The sequence below is a fragment of the Stomoxys calcitrans genome, chromosome 3 (genome assembly GCF_963082655.1).
Source record: "Stomoxys calcitrans chromosome 3, idStoCalc2.1, whole genome shotgun sequence".
Taxonomy (NCBI): Eukaryota; Metazoa; Arthropoda; class Insecta; order Diptera; family Muscidae; genus Stomoxys; species Stomoxys calcitrans.
This window is the reverse complement of record NC_081554.1, coordinates 88,418,737-88,436,293: the sequence shown is the minus strand read 5'-3', so window position 1 is coordinate 88,436,293 and position 17,557 is coordinate 88,418,737. Positions and strand designations below refer to the sequence as shown.

General features: G+C 39.5%; 1 protein-coding gene across 1 annotated transcript in view; it reads right to left on the bottom strand.

Moving 5' to 3' along the window:
• Positions 1-17,557, bottom strand: part of LOC106086850 (uncharacterized) — a 295,236-nt gene that overhangs the window by 22,723 nt on the left and 254,956 nt on the right. The gene's annotated exons all lie outside the window — the stretch shown is intronic.

Below are 17,557 nucleotides of genomic sequence, written 5' to 3'. Positions count from 1 at the left end.
TATGACACCTATATCTTAATCTGAACCGATTTTTATGAAATTGACCAGTAATATTAAGTGTCATATGAATAACCTTTCTGCCAAATTTCGAGAGAATCGGTTAACAAATGAACACTTTATTGGAATATTTCTCAAAATCGGAAGTATATATATATGAGAGCTATATCTAAATCTGACCCGCTTTCGAGCAAACTTCACATATATTGTGGTTAGGTTAGTTTGAAAAGAGGGTGCAGAAACTAATCCACCCCATTGCATTCTGTGGCAACTCATAGAGGCTGACGTCTTGATACATATTTATGTCTAGATTAATTCAAACAAGTTCAGCCCCGAGAATTTTCGATACCTTCTTTCAATATTATACAGGTTGGGTTTAAGTGGCAGTCTGCAATTAGACTCACTTAGGTTAGATTAGGTTGAAAAGAAGGTGCAGATATTAATCCGTCCCATGCCACTATGGACATACACCTAAGCCAGTAATCGGCTTGTTCTGCGCTCTAAAAACTATTAAGTAACCTCTAAAAAGAAAATTTTAAGTTAGGAATTCCGTGCTACTTACAAAATCCTTAATTGTTTTCAATGCCACTCCCCTAAGTTGGTTCATGTTTTATATTGTGTCTTCACCTAAGTACCGGCATCTGTTAGAAGCGAAAGCCGGGCAATGACAAGGGAAATGCTCCAACGTCTCATCATTTTCCCCGCATGCCCTACATGCCGCACCGATTTTACATTTTTTATGATACCAATAGCTATACTGACCTCCTCCTTGCTTCCTTTCAGTAATAGCCTCGTCTTCTCACGTTCTGGATTCCCACATAGGATTTTCGCCGTCCTACCGACCGTTTCGCTGTTGCACAATGTTGCATGCGCATTCGTCGCCCAATCACTTAACTCGGACTGCGTCGACCCAAAAGGCTTCGGGTTAACCAAGTTTATTGACGGAACTCCTCTGGCCTTCACCGCCAAATCGTCTGCCCTTTCATTTCCCCTTACCCCGTTATGGCCCGGCGCCCAAACGATGCGGATTTTCCCATCCTTCTTACACTGCAAGACTGTTCGTGACCTTACCGTCCTGGTTGTTATTGCCCTTATGGCAATTTTACTGTAGGTAAAGATGTTCAGACTCGACGTCCTCGCGTAAGAACCGCACCACTTCACGCATTCCGTGATCGCCCGGATCTCTGCCTGCAGGACCGTATTATGATCAGGCTGTCTAAAACAGATGTCAGTCCCTGGGTTTTCAATGTAAACCCCCAGGCCCACACTGTCCTCTAGCTTTGATCCATCCGTGTTACATTATCTTCCAGATGGCAATACTAGGGTTCCGTCAATCCAAAACTGTGGCGATGACAGCAGTGAGTCGCACTCAACTTCAAGGTTCATCTCAGGTATCCGATCGGAGACCTATCCCCTTCCTTCCAGGTTTCCTATCGTCGCCTCGACTATACCGCGATGATATGAGCTGCTCCCATCCTCAATCCATTCTCCCATCGCCTTAAGTCTCATAGCCGCAGTGGCTGCCTCACACTTAATCTGTATGTCAATGAGTCGGATATCTAGAATAGCCTCCAGTGCCCTAGTGGGCATGGTCCTCATCGACAACAAGTTCTCTAAACATGTTATATGGTCCTTATGTTGCACTTTTTCTCCATAGCAGTCCACCAAACTACTGAGGCGTAAGTAAGTATTGGTGTAATCACGCTCCTGTAGAGCCAATGGACTATCCTAGGATTTAGGCCCCACGGCCCGTCTACATAGTGCTCGACATCTGTGAGCCTTCTCAATATGCTCCTAAATGTGACACTTCCAATTCAGTTTCCTGCCCAAGATCACACCTAAGTATTTGACCTTGACAGATATCGTAATGAGGAAACGTGGTGAGTTAAATTCGCCCACCTTCGTCTTCCTCATGAACAGGCATATTTCAGTCTTCTCTGGGTTAACACTGAGTCCTCTGGGTCTAGCCCAGTCATATGCCATATGCAAGACCCTTTCGGCCCTTCTGCATAGCTCGTTCGGATCCTTACCCTTTAGAAGTATAATAACATCGTCTGCGTAGAAGACGAGTTCAAATCCCTCCTCAGTCAGCATCCGTAATTGGTCATTTATGGTGGTCACCCATAGGAGTGGCGATAAAAAGCCCCCCTGTGGAGTGCCCTGTGAATCTTTCTCCCTTATATTTATGCAATGGGACACACAATTTATCCACCTGTTCCTTAGCATATGCTTTATCCAATCTCTAAGTACCGGGTCCACCCGGTACAGGTCTAAGGATTGGATCAGTGTGTCGCTCCGCACATTGTTAAAAGCCCCCTTGATATCAATGCATACCGCCAGTGAGTACATTTTGGCATCGAAGGATTCTTCTATTTTATGCACAATCTCGTGGAGGGCAGTCTCCACCGACCTTCCCTTGACATAGGCATTCTGTTTGTATTTGAGCAGTTCGCTGGATTTCATACTCTTTATCATGATGTCCACAATACGTTCCATGGTTTTGAGTAGAAAGGACGTAAGGCTTATGGGTCTGTAGGCCTTTGGTGTCGCATAACGGAATGACAAAATTAATATGCCCCCATCCTTCGGTGGTGGGTATAAAAACTGATGTTTTAGCTAACATTTTTGCTGTTTTAAACAACAAATTTGGTTGAGTGCATATATATCATATACATATATGGGCCACACTTGCTTCAAATATTCGTGGTCATAGCAATAAAATAGATAGAATTTATCGTCCGAAACTGCAACCAAATCAGGTAGGAATTACGCCCTTTACGGGCTCAAAAATACACTCGTGCGTTCGGCTTATATGCGAGTAATATTAGTTTATTGACGATTCGTATTTTGGAGGTCAAAAGAGAAATTTCAGCCAAATCGGATGATAATTACGCCCTCTATTGTTTCTCGTGAATGCCCGCCCTGGCATACGAAAGGATTTCCACTTTGGAAAGATTCGCAAGTAAAATGTTTAGATTTTATTGGCGTTGCAAATAAACGCATAAACTTATAACAACCTACACCGCAATGGTGGTATAGAAAATACATTCAAAATACCAAAACGACGCATTTTGAAGTCGTTTAAAAACGTACACTTTATAGGAACTTTGAACAATGTTAAGAGAAGTAGCTATCATCGACTAAATCTCTAGAAAAGAAGTTTTAAAAACACAGCACAGCTTTTAGTGATCCATCTATTTAAAATACAAACTGCTTCGTTTTATTTTCATACCATTTTATTTTCATGCATTACACGAAGAGGAATATAAAGATAATGTGAAAAACCCCTACCTAAAAATATATGTCACCAAAGAAAAACTCATGCTTCTAAGTAGAATTTTTGTATGGAGATATCAACAGGCATCAAATCGTTCATGGATACATTTTATTGACTTCATAAAAATTGCAATAAAAACACTTTGTCGTATTAGTTTTTTATAGCCTAATTGGAAATAAGGTAAACAAGCATTTTGGCCATCTTCGATTCGAACGACATTTCCAATATCATCATTGTCAAGGGGCAACAAAATTTCTACTTCAGTAAAGGTAAAGGACATTTTGTGTTCTGACCAAAGCCACTATGCCAGACAACATTTGTTTGCCACGGTTGGTGTGATACTCATCAGGCGAACATCTCACGTAGTCGTCAATGACCTTCGGCATGTTAGGAAAAATAAAACGTGCCGATATTTGTGATTGTTATGACAGCTGAAGTCTGATTTCATTCAAGTCGACATGATGAGTACCTGGCGTTTTGCGTGTCTGGTTCTTCAATACGGCTCATCATTCCTTGCAGTTGCTTGAGTTAGCTGATGACACGTTCACCATTTGTAATGCAAGGAAGTTCTATGTCAAACACATACATTTTCCAAAGATTTAAAATGTATTGACAGAATTCGCTTGTTCGTTGGAAAACTTTGAATAAATTACTTCCTCCTAAAAATGAGATATGAATGCATAAATTTGTGAAACTACGACAAAACAATTTTTGATTTTTTGTTGAGATATCCGATTGATATATGCACTCTACAAAAGACTAAAAGTGTATCCACAATCAAGAGAAAAAAATTAAATTCGATTTTGAAATAACTTAGACAACAGATCAGGCAGCCCGGTTTGTGGCGTGCTCGGATTACCATAGCGGGGGTCACGGGTTCGATTCCCACCAGAGGTCTTGGTCTGTCTCTAACGTGGTATCGCAATGGACCTAAAATTGTCCAAGTAATTCTGTTATGGGCTGCTTCTCTAACCTAACCTACACAACCGATCACATAAGTTTGGTGAACATTTTTTTTTGTAGACAATAATCAAAATGCAACTATTTTGTCTTCAAAGCAATAAGTTTGCCAGCCTCGTCCTCTTTAAAATTTGTTCGGGCTGCCAAATTTTCATTTATGGTCTGATTTCCAAATATTTTTGCTGAATATTGCTCAAAAATCCCTTTAAAAAGTTTGCTTGAGGTGTACAAAGTCTCTTCTGGTGTCGGAGGTATTCGACCTTTGTTACATTTTTATACCCACCACCGAAGGATGGGGGTATATACATTTCCGACCCTATAAGGTATATATATTCTTGATCAGCGAAAAAATTTAAGACGACCTAGCCATGTCCGTCCGTCTGTCTGTTGAAATCACGCTACAGTCTTTAAAAATGGAGGTATTGAGCTGAAATTTTGCACTGGTTCTTTTTTTGTTCATAAGCAGGTTGAGCTCGAAAATAGGCTATATCGGACTATATCTTGATATAGCCCCCATATAGACCGATCCGCCGATTTAGGGTCTTAGGCCCATAAAAGCCAAATTTATTATCCGATTTTGCTGAAATTTGGGACACAGAGTTGCGTTAGGCCCTTTGGCATCTTTCTTTAATTTGGTCCAGATCGGTCCAGATATGGATATAGCTGCCATATAGACAGACGTCTCAATTTAAGGTTTTGGGGCCATAAAAGGCGCATTTATTAACCGACTTTGCTGAAATATAGGACAGTGAGTTGTGTTAGGCTCTACGAGAGTTTTCTGCAACATGGCCCAGATCGTTCCAGATTTGGATATAGCTGCCATATAGACCGATATCTTGAGTGGCCCCATAAAAGGCGGATTTGTAATCCGATTTTTCACCAGAGTTTGACGAAAGGTGGTTTACATATATACCCGAGGTAGTGGGTATCCAAGTTCGGAACAGTTTATTTTTACAGTCCTTACGTTCTCAAACGGCACATTTTTTTACTGTTGTTTTTTTCAATCCCATCTCACTGTGGGTCTCTCGGCGGAAACCTTAGGACCACTGTGTTTGCCGTAGAAGAAAATAATAGAAAACAGAAAGGGATCCTCAATATCACAGTGAGGGGATGTAAAATGAAAAGGGAAGCGTAGGAGAAATCGAAAATGACAAAAGGAGCCGAGCTGGCATTAGGTTGGAAGGTTGGATCGTTCTGGAAGACCCCTTCAACTATTTGTTGAATTTGGTCCAGATCGAACCATATTTGGATATAGCTGCCATTCAGACCGATCTTCCGATACACTTTTCATTCGATTTCGATGAAATTTGGCCTAGTGAATTTTGTAAGTCCTCTACACCTTTGTATTGAATATCGTTTATATCGGACCATATTTGGATATAGATGCCAAATATCATCGAAATCGGATAAAAAATTGCCGATTTGCCTCAAGACTTTAAATCTGGAGATCGGTCTATATAGCAGCTAACTACAACAAAATTCCCATCTCTACACATAACCAATACCGCTGACACAACCAAAAACTTAACAAGTAAAAAGGCATAAAGTTCGGCCGGGCCGAACTTTGGATACCAAATTTCGTCACAATCCGGTGAAAATTGGATAACTTAAGGACCCAAATTCGGCACGGACATTGAGTGGTCTAATAAATATAAGTCTCTACTCAATTTTGTAGAACAAAATATATCCAATTATAAACCGATCTGAACTGCATTAAGGTCGGATATCCTAAGGCTTAAAACAAGTAAAAGCGTGCTAAGTTCGGCCGGGCCGAATCTTATATATGCTCCACCATGGATCGCATTTGTCGATCTCTTGCCACGGTATCTGTTTTTAGGCAAACAAAGGATAAAAGGAAATAATTGCTATGTTATTGGAACAATATCAAGTAATGGTTCATTGCGGACCATAATTGAACTGAATATTGGAGACCATGGTAGAAGTCATTGTGTAAAATTTTGTGTAAAACTTTAGAGGCTTAAAAAGTAAAATAGGGAGACCGGTTTATAGGTGAGCTGCATAATGCTATAAACTGATTCATGCCATATTCGTATGTTAAAGGTCATGAGAGCAGCCGTTGAACAAAATTTTAGCCAAATCGGGTAATACTTGCGCCCTTTAGAGTCTCAAGAAGTCAAGATCTTATATTGGTTTATATGGCAGCTATATCAGGTTATGCACCGATTTGAACCATACAGTTGTTGGAAGTCATAACAAAACATATCATGCAATATTTCAGCTAAATTGGATAATAATTGCGCCCTCTAGTGGCTCAAGAAGTCAAGATCCTAGATCGGTTTATATGGCAGCTATATCAGGTTATGGATCGATTTGAACCATTCTTAATACAGTTGTTGGAATTCATAACAAAACACATCATGCAATATCTCTGCGAAATCGGATAAGAATTTCTCCCTGTAGAGGCTCAAGAAGTCAAGACCCCAGATTGGTTTATATGGCAGCTATTTCAAAACGTGGACCGATATAGCCCATTTACAATCCCAACCGACCTACAATAATAAAAAGTATTTGTGCTAAATTTCAAGCGGCTAGCTTTACTCTTTCGAAAGTTAGCATGCTTTCGACAGACAGATGGACGGACGGACATGGCTATATCGACATAAAATGACATGACGATCAGGAATATATATACTCTATGGGGTCTCAGACGCATATTTCGAGGTGTTACAAACAGGATGACGAAATTAGTATACCCTTATCCTATGGTGGAGGGTATAGTAACTCACTATTTCAAATTTTAACGAAATCGGTTAAAAAACAAGTAAAAGCGTGCTAAGTTCGGCCGGGCCGAATCTTATATACCCTCCACCATGGATCGCATTTGTCGAGTTCTTTTCCCGGCATCTCTTCTTAGGCAAAAAAGGATATAAGAAAAGAGTTACTCTGCTATTAAAACGATATCAAGATATGGTCCGGTTCGGACCACAATTATATTATATGTTGGAGACCTGTGTAAAATTTCAGCCAATTCGTATAAGAATTGCGCCCATTGGGGCTCACGAAATAAAATAGAGAGAACGATTTATATGGGATCTGTATCGGGCTATAGACCGATTCAGACCATAATAAACACCGTCGTACAAAATTTCAGGCATATCGGATAATAATTGCGACTTCTAGGGGTCAAGAAGTCAAGATCCCAGATCGGTTTATGTGGCAGCTTTATCAGGTTATGAACCAATTTGAAACTTATTTGACACAGTTGTTGAAAGTAAAAATAAAATACGTCATGCAAAATTTCAGCCAAATAGGATAAGAATGGCGCCCTCTAGAGGCTCAAGAAGTCAAGACCCAAGATCGATTTATATGGCAGCTATATCAGGTTATGGACCGATTTAAACCATACTTGGCACAGTTGTTGGATATCATAACAAAACACGTCGTGCAAAATTTCATTTCAATCGGATAAGAATTGCGCACTCTAGAGACTCAAGAAGTCAAGACCCAAGATCGATTTATATGGCAACTATATCAGGTTATGGACCGATTTCAACCATACTTGGCAAAGTTGTTGGATTTCATAACAAAACACGTCGTGCAAAATTTCATTCTGATCGGATAAGAATTGCGCCCTCTAGAGGCTCAAGAAGTCAAGACCCAAGATCGGTTTATATGGCAGCTATATCAGGTTATGGACCGATTTAAACCATACTTGGCACAGTTGTTGGATATCATAACAAAACACGTCGTGCAAAATTTCATTTCAATCGGATAAGAATTGCGCACTCTAGAGACTCAAGAAGTCAAGACCCAAGATCGATTTATATGGCAGCTATATCAGGTTATGGACCGATTTCAACCATACTTGGCACAGTTGTTGGATTTCATAACAAAACACGTCGTGCAAAATTTCATTCCAATCGGATAAGAATTGCGCACTCTAGAGGCTCAAGAAGTCAAGACCCAAGATCGGTTTATATGGCAGCTATATCAAAACATGGACCGATATGGCCCATTTACAATACCAACCGACCTACACTAATAAGAAGTATTTGTGCAAAATTTCAAGCGGCTAGCTTTACTCCTTCGGAAGTTAGCGTGCTTTCGACAGACAGACGGACGGACGGACGGACGGACGGACGGACGGACAGACGGACGGACATGGCTAGATCGACATAAAATTTCACGACGATCAAGAATATATATACTTTATGGGGTCTCAGACGAATATTTCGAGTAGTTACAAACAGAATGACGAAATTAGTATACCCCCCATCTTATGGTGGAGGGTATAATAAAGTTTTTATTGGCTTCAGACCCTTTATCGGCAGAGCGGTCTATATGGCAGCTATATCTAAATATGATCCGATTTAGTCTATATTTGAATCAGATGTCGGGAGGCTTAAAATAACCTACTGTTGCAAATTTCAGCGAAATCATGTATAAATAAAGCATTTATGGTCTTTAGACCCTTTATCGGGAGATCGGTCTATATGGCAGCTATATCTAAATATAGTCCGATCTGAACCATATTTGGGTCAGTTGTCGGGAAGTCTTTAACTACTCACTGTTTCAAATTTCAGCAAAATCGGATGAAAAATAGAGTTTTTATGGACATTAGACCCTTTATCGGAAAATCTGTCTATATAGCAGCTATATCCAAATATGATCCGATTTGGCCCGTTCAAGAACTTAACCAGTGTGCATCAAAAAGACGTATTTCTGACAAATCTGGACAGACAGACAGACACACGCACATCGTTAAATCGTGTTAGAATTTTACGACGATCCCAAATATATTTACTTTGCAGGGTCGGAAATTGATATTTCGATGTGTTGCAAACGAATGACTAAATGAATATACCCCCATACTTCGGTGGTGGGTATGAAAAGCAATTTGAACGGTTTTTGCGTTGGAGATACTGAGACGAGGTAAATCGAATGACGACATAAATCAAAGTTATTAGGAAAAGGTTTTTTGTAATATCTTTAACCACGGAAAATTCCTCTACTAAATATTATTGCTCTGCGGAAATAAGTTTGGAGTCAACAACGATTATTCGTCATTGAGCTTGGAGAGCACACTTTGATATGAGAGAAACTTGTCCTTAATACAAGATTTCGCAGACCTGCAGATTAGCCCCACATATTCACTTTTCAAATTTGGATCAAAGCATGATCAATTTATGTGAGAATTCATATTTTACCAAGGCTTTTAACACACATAGAAGCTGTTAAGCTTTTCTCTAATATGACCAAGTTTTTATAACATTATGAGAAATTTTGGCACATTTGCACATCATTTCCAAGTTTTGGAAGCTTCTATTCTGCTCTTCTTATCCAATGTTTCGATAATATGTGCTGGGGTTTTACGGTAGAATTGCAAAGTTTCTCATAAATTATAAATGCCGTATACATTTTAAGGAAATTATTTTTGCCAACTCCTTCTAGGATATGTTCGAACGGGGCCCCTCTCTATATTGCCATCTGCTTTTCAAAATGGAATGCTGTATTAAAATGTTATTTCGTGACAGATGTTTGTTGTTTTTGTTTTGTTTGTTTTCACTCTATTTTTGTTATATTTTTAACTCTAGCAAAGTTTTCTCACTTGTGTTTCCTTTTGCGTTGGGTGAGTGTAGAAGTACGCGTGTGTGTCTATATCCTGCATTACAAATTGGAAAAGTTTTCCTTTGTTTCCTCCGAAAAAAGAAGAAAAATGCGTGGGGAGGTCCTTTTCAGAAATATGTGCGATAAAACGTTTCATATGTGAGTAAATATGCGACGATGATAAAGTTGAGCAAGACCCAACAAAAAAAAAGAGCAAAAACCAAACAGCTAAAGCTGATGGGGAGGGTTGAAGAAAGGGAACAACATCAAATGGTCTGAACATCTGAATAAGGCTGCCAGATGAATTTTCTATTTAAAATTGGAAACAAGTGATATTTTTAGTGAGAGCTTTTTTTTTAACAGGTTCTTAGGCTTATAAGTCAGTATGTAAGTCTACGTTCAAGTCTATAAAGAGCATTTGAACAGGCATAGATCTTGTAGACGTTTGAGGGAAATGAGCGGTTTTTATACCCACTAATATAGTCTTGGAGGCCACCGAAGCGCAGAGGTTAGCATGTCCGCCTATGATGCTGAACGCCTGGGTTCGAATCCTGGCGAGACTATCAGAAAAAATTTTCAGTGATGGCTTTCCCCTCCTTATGTAGGCAACATTTATGAGGAAATATGACATGTAAAACTTCTCTCCAAATAGGTGTTGGACTGCGGCATGCCATTCGGACTCGGCTATAAAAAAGAGGCCCCTTATCATTGAGCTTAAACTTAAATCAGACTGTACTAATTGATAGGTGAGTAGTTTGCGCCTGTTCCTTTGTGGAATGTTCATGGGCAAAATTTTATAGTCTTTACGTTGGAGATCTAGCCATATCCGAAGATATTCGCTTGCAATTTTGCACAGATACAGATATTAATCCTTATTGGTCTTTCTTGAGCTCCTCAAAATCGAAATTGTTGTCCGATTTGGCACATTATGTTGCGTTTCGATTTATACAACCGCACCAAGTATGGTCGAAATCGAAATATAACCTGACAAATCTCCCATATAAAAAGACTTCCGATTTGACATCTTAAGTCCCTGGGAACGGCAATTTCTGCAAGATTTGTCTTAAATTTGGCGCATAGTGTCATAGCATGCTACGACATCCAAGTGTAACCTTACATAGCTCGCATATAAACCGACCTCCTGATTTGACATCTAGATCCCCTGAAAGCCGCAATTTTTAACCGATTAGGCTGAAATTTTACACGCTGTGTTTTGTTATGGCTTACAGCAACTAAATCAGTCTTTTACCTGATATCGCTCCCATATACACCGACCGCCAATTTCAACATCTTAGTCCTAGAAGACGCAATTGTTATCCGATTGGCTGAAAATGGCAAAGCGTTCTGGTATGATTTCCAACAACTTTTAACAGAATCCATAGAGGTTCGCAAGATTCGCCTCGGCCAAACAAAGGTCGTTTTTATACCCTCCACCATAGGATTGGGGGTATACTAATTTGGTCATTCTGTTTGTAACTACTCGAAATATTCGTCTGAGACCCCATAAAGTATATATATTTTTGATCGTCGCGAAATTTTATGTCGATCTAGCCATGTCCGTCCGTCTGTCCGTCCATCCGTCTGTCTGTCGAAAGCACGCTAACTTCCGAAGGAGTAGAGCTAGCCGCTTGAAATTTTGCACAAATACTTCTTATTAGTGTAGGTCGGTTGGTATTGTAAATGGGCCAAATCGGTCCATGTTTTTATATAGCTGTCATATAAACCGATCTTGGGTCTTGATTTCTTGAACCTCTAGAAGGCGCAGTTCTCATCCGATTGGAATGAAATTTTGCACGACGTGTTTTGTTATGATATCCAACAACTGTGCGAAGTATGGTTTAAATCTGTCCATATTTTGATATAGCTGCCATATAAACCGATCTGGGGTCTTAACTTCTTAACTTGACGATTTGGCTGAAATTTTGTACAAGGGCTTCTCTGATGACCTTCAACATACATGTCTAGTATGGTCTGAATCGATCAATAGCTTGATACAGCTCCCATATAAACCTATCTCCCGATTTTGCTTCTTGAGCACCTACAAGGCGCAATTCTTATCCGAATGAACTGAAATCTTATACAATGACTTCTACAATGTCAATCAGTATTTATTTATGGTCCGAATCGGACTATAACTTGATATAGCTCCAATAGCATAACAGCTCTAATTCAATATTCTATGTTTGTCTAAAAAGAGATACCGCGCATAGACCTCGAAAAATGCAATCAATGGTGGAAGGTATATAAGATTCGGCTCGGCCGAACTTAGCACGCTCTTACTTGTTCTTTATATACACACCTAAAAAAAGTTATAATAGCCTACACAACAGGGTATTATAACTTTTTGCATTTGATTTGTTTCCAACGCTTAGAAGGAGAGGTGATGGACATATCTTTAAGTATACCGCACGACTTAGAATCAGTTTCCGATTCGATTTGGCCATGTCCGTCTGTGAGTCCATGCATTCTTGTAATCAAGGTACAAGCCGTATATATAATGCAATTTTCACGAAACTTTGTAAATGCCACATTTTTCAACAACGAATTCAGCTTTTTACCTGATATAGCTCCCATATTTAACATCATGAGGCCCTGGAAACACCAATTGCTATCGGATTTGGCTGAAATTTCGCACAGAGTGTTCTAAATTCCAACAACTTTGACAATATTTAAGAAGATCCATGGTGGTGGGTTTCTAAGATTCGGACCTGCCGAACTTGGATCTTTTTTAATTATATAAAGGGTGATTTTTTTGTGGTTAGGATTTTCATGCATTAGTATTTGACAGATCACGTGGGATTTCAGACATGGTGTCAAAGAGAAAGATGCTCAGTATGCTTTGACATTTCATCATGAATAGACTTACTAACGAGCAACGCTTGCAAATCATTGAATTTTATTACCAAAATCAGTGTTCGGTTCGAAATGTGTTAAAATTTTGACAAATTTTGTTCAGCGATGAGGCTCATTTCTGGTTGAATGGCTACGTAAATAAGCAAAATTGCCGCATTTGGAGTGAAGAGCAACCAGAAGCCGTTCAAGAACTGCCCATGCATCCCGAAAAATGCACTGTTTGGTGTGGTTTGTACGCTGGTGGAATCATTGGACCGTATTTGATTTGACAATGATTTGCAAGCGTTGCTCGTTAGTAAGTCTATTCATGATGAAATGTCAAAGCATACTGAGCATCTTTCTCTTTGACACCATGTCTGAAATCCCACGTGATCTGTCAAATACTAATGCATGAAAATCCTAACCTCAAAAAAATCACCCTTTACAAGTGAGAACGCTCTAAGTTCGGCCGGGCCGAATCTTATATACCCTCCACCATGGATCGCATTTGTCGAGTCCTATGCGATCACCTTTTAGACAAATAGAGAATATTGAATAAGAACTGTTATGCTATTGGATTTATATTAAGTTAAAGTCCGATTCGGACCATAAATGATTGCTGAACATTGTAGAAGTCATTGTGTAATATTTCAATTCATTCGGATAAAAATTGCGCCTTGTAGCGGCTCAAGAAGCAAAATCGGGAGATAGGATTATATGGGAGCTGTATCAAGCTTTTGATCGATTCAGACCATATTAGACATGTATGTTTAAGGTCATGAGAGAATCAGTTGTACAAAATTTCTGCCGAATCGGATGAGAATTGTGCCCTCTGGAGGCTCAAGAAGTCAAGATCCCAGATCGGTTTATATGGCAGCTATATCAGGTTATGTACCGATTTGCGCCATACTTAGCACAGTTGCAAGTCGTAGCAAAACACCTCATGCAAAATTTCAGCCGGATGAGAATTGCGTGCTCTATTGGCTCAAGAAATCAAGCCCCATGATCCGTTTATATCATCGATATACTGGTTTATATGACTAGGAAGCCACCGTAGCGCAGAGGTTAGCATGGCCGCCTATGACGCTGAACGCCTGGGTTCGAATTCTGGCGAGACCATCATCAAAATTTTCAGCGGTGGTTTTCCCCTCCTAGTGCTGGTACTATGCCGTGTAAAAACTTCTTACCAAAGAGGTGTCGCACTGCGGCATGCTGTTAGGACTCTGCTATAAAAAGGAGGCCCCTTATCATTGAGCTTAAACTTGAATCGGACTGCACTCATTGATATGTGAGAAGTTTGCCCCTGTTCCTAAGTGGAATGTTCAAAGGCAAAATTTACATTTACGTACCAGAATATGAATCGATTTGAACCATACTTAACACAGTTATTGAAAGTGATACCAAAACACCACGTGCAAAATTTCAGTCAAATCAGAACTGCACCCTCTATAGTCTCAAGAAATTAAGACCCCACATCGGTTTATATGGCAGCTATATCAAAACATGTACCGATTTGGTCCATTTACAATCCCAACCGACCTACACTAATAATAAGTATTTGTGCAAAATTTCAAGCGACTAGCTTTATTCTATCGAAAGTTAGCGTGCTTTCGACAGGTATAAAAATTGATTTTACCCAACACCACCACAGGGTATTATAAAGGGTTGATTTTTTAAGGGCAATGGGAAAGTTTTTCAGAAAAAACACATAAATTTCTGAAAAATGCATGGGCTCCGTGTGCCCAGGCTCGAATCCCGGTAGTGCTCTGCCGAATTTTTTTCATTTCAAGTTTTTTGCCTGTTACGGCAAAGATCATTAAATTTCACAATTTTTGTTTGTTTCTCTTTCGAGAGCTCAATGACGCTCTATGGAAAGCGTTTCGTTTCGTTTTCGCAACAAATACTATACAAATGCAACATATCAACGTACGGCCCTTGAGTTATCATAACTAATATGGTTGAAAAGTCCTCTAACCAAAGAAGAAGCGCTTCCCATCGTGGTTGGTGTGTGTTGCGATCTCTGGCTTTCCTTTTTCATTTGCAAATAACAATCTGTTTCTGTGAAGGGCTGTTTCAGTGGATTTTTCTTTACTATATGCATGCTGCTGCCGCGACAGACGATCTCCAGGAATCTTTGCCCTAAGATATGTTTCTATCAACCTCCCAAGAGTCTTCAGCATAAGGGATGACAGATTAATAGGAAAAAAATCTTTCGTTTGAATCACACCATGCAAAACTGTTGGAAATCATACCAAAACATTATATGCAAAATTTCAGCCAAATCGGATAAGAACTGTGACCTCTTACAAGCTCATGAAATCTAAACCAAAGATCGTTTTATATGGCAAAAATGCAAAATTTGCCCATGAACATTCCACTAAGGAACAGGGGCAAACTTCTCACATATCAATGAGTGCAGTCCAATTCAAGTTTAAGCTCTATGATAAGGGGCTTCCGCTTTATAGCCGAGTCCGAACGGCGTGCCGCATTGCGACACCTCTTTGGAGAGAAGTTTTACATGGCATAGTACCTGACAAATGTTGCCAGCAATAGGAGGGGAAAACCACCGCTGAGCAATTTTTCTGTATCCACCACCGAATGATGGGGGTATATTCATTTTGTCATTCCGTTTGCAACACATATATTCTTGATCAGCGTAAAAATCTAAGATGATCTAGCCATGTCCGTCCGTCTGTCTGTTGAAATCACGTTACAGTCTTTAAACATAGATATATTGAGCTGAAATGTTGCACAGATTCTTCTTTTTCCATAAGCAGGTTAAGTTCGAAGATGGGCTATATCGGACTATAAATTGATATAGCCCCCATATAGACCGATCCGCCGATTTAAGGTCTTAGGCCCAAAAAAGCCACATTTATTTATTCAATTTGGCTCAGATCGGTCCAGATTTGGATATATCTGCCATATAGACCGAACTCTCGATTTCAGATTTTGGGTTCATAAAAGGCGCATTTATTGTCCGATGTCGCCGAAGTTTGGGACAGTGAGTTGTGTTAGGCTTTTGACATTTTTCTGAAACTTGGCCCAAATCGATCCAGATTTGGATGTAGCTGCCATATGGTTCAGATCGGTTATTTTTTTAGCTATAGCTACTTAAAAGACCAATATTTTGTAATACACAATTGAACAATGACTTCTATTTAAAAGTATTTGGTCCAAATCGGAACATATTTCAATATAGCTGCTATGGGACACAAGGTATGTGTTTTTCACCATATTTTGACGAAAGGTGATTTACATATATACCCGAGGTGGTGGGTATCCAAAGTTCGGCGCGGCCAAACATAACGCCTTTTTACTTGTTTCTGATGGTGTCGCTGGGATTCGAACCTAGGCGTTCAGTATAATAGGCGGACATGCTAACCCCTGCGCTACGGTGGCCTCCAGCTATGTCGGTTTATATGGCAGCTATATCAAAATATGAACCGATTTGGCCCATTTACAATCTCAACCGATCTACACTAATAAAAAGTGTTGGTTCAAATCCGTCCTTCCAAAACTCCTTTTGCCAACACGATCAAAAATATACGAGGTCTTATTAAAAAATAACTGTTATTTGAAATTTCTTGGGTTACGTATGTTAAATTTTCTAATTTTTTCAAAATCAAAAAATTGCCTTCTGTTACTGTTAAATTAGCAAAATTGTGGTCGCTACTGGTTGCAGAAACTGACCCGTCGGGGGTGACATTTGGTCATCAAGTCATAGCTAAATTTTGTAATGCTTGCCAACAATTCTAATCGTTCTTAGCCTTCAAATCCGTAGTTTCATTGTGATGGTTTCGGCGAATCAGCTTCAGTATTTCATTTCGTCTTTCCGTTTGCAATACATCGGATTTAATTTCTTATTATCTAAGACGATGTAGATATTTCTGTCTGGCCGTATGTCCGCCTTTCTATTGAATCACGCTATAGATTTTAAACTTAAGATATTGAGGTGAAACTGTCCAAAACTGTCTTTGTCCAAAGGCAGGGTAAATTCGAAGATGGGCGAAATCGGACTATGTCTTGATATAGCCCCTTTATTGACCCGATATCGCTGAAATTTTGCACAGCGAGTTATAAATTGGCCCTCCGATTTGGGATCTGTGGCTTATATTAACCACATTTATTACCCGATTTCGCTGAAATTTAGCACAATGAGTTGTGTTATAAACCTAATAAACGTACCTAATATGATTCAAATCAGTCAAGCCTCCAAATAGACCGATCTCTCTATTAAAGGTCTTAGGCCCATTTATTATTCTCGGAAATTTGGCACAGTGGGATGTGTTTTGCTCTTTGACGTTCTTGATGAATATGGTATAGTAGATCGCGACACTTTGCGTATATCGCCCGTGCAAAACGTTCTCCCAGTTGAAAGTCTTTCTTTCTCATAACTTGCCAATTTATTACCAGCATTTGCTGAAATTGCATGATGCAGTGAGCTATGTTAAGCCCCTACATATCCTCCCCGAATGCTGCGAGTATTACAGGATCATATTTGGATGAAGCTGAGATGTATATCAATCTCCCGATTTAAGGTCCTGATCCCATGTAAGACTCATTCTTTTTAAACAGATTTAACTATCGAGTTTGATTCAGAATATACTATAGTTCGATTATGGTAGCTATCATGGGATCATAAATAAAGAAAATTTCACCGGATTTTGGCTTAATGTTGTTCATATAAAAACTCAATGTGGTAGGTATCCGTAGTTCAGCCCAGCCGAACTTTATCCTTTTATACCCTCAACCATAGGATAGGGGTGTAATAATTTTGTCATTTCGTTTGTAGTGATGACCGTCTATCGAAAGCTTGCTAACTAAGGAGTAAAGCTAGGAGCTTGAAATTTTGCACAAATTCTCCTTATCAGTGAAGGTCGGTTGGAATTTTAAATGTGCCATATAGGTCCATGCATTGAT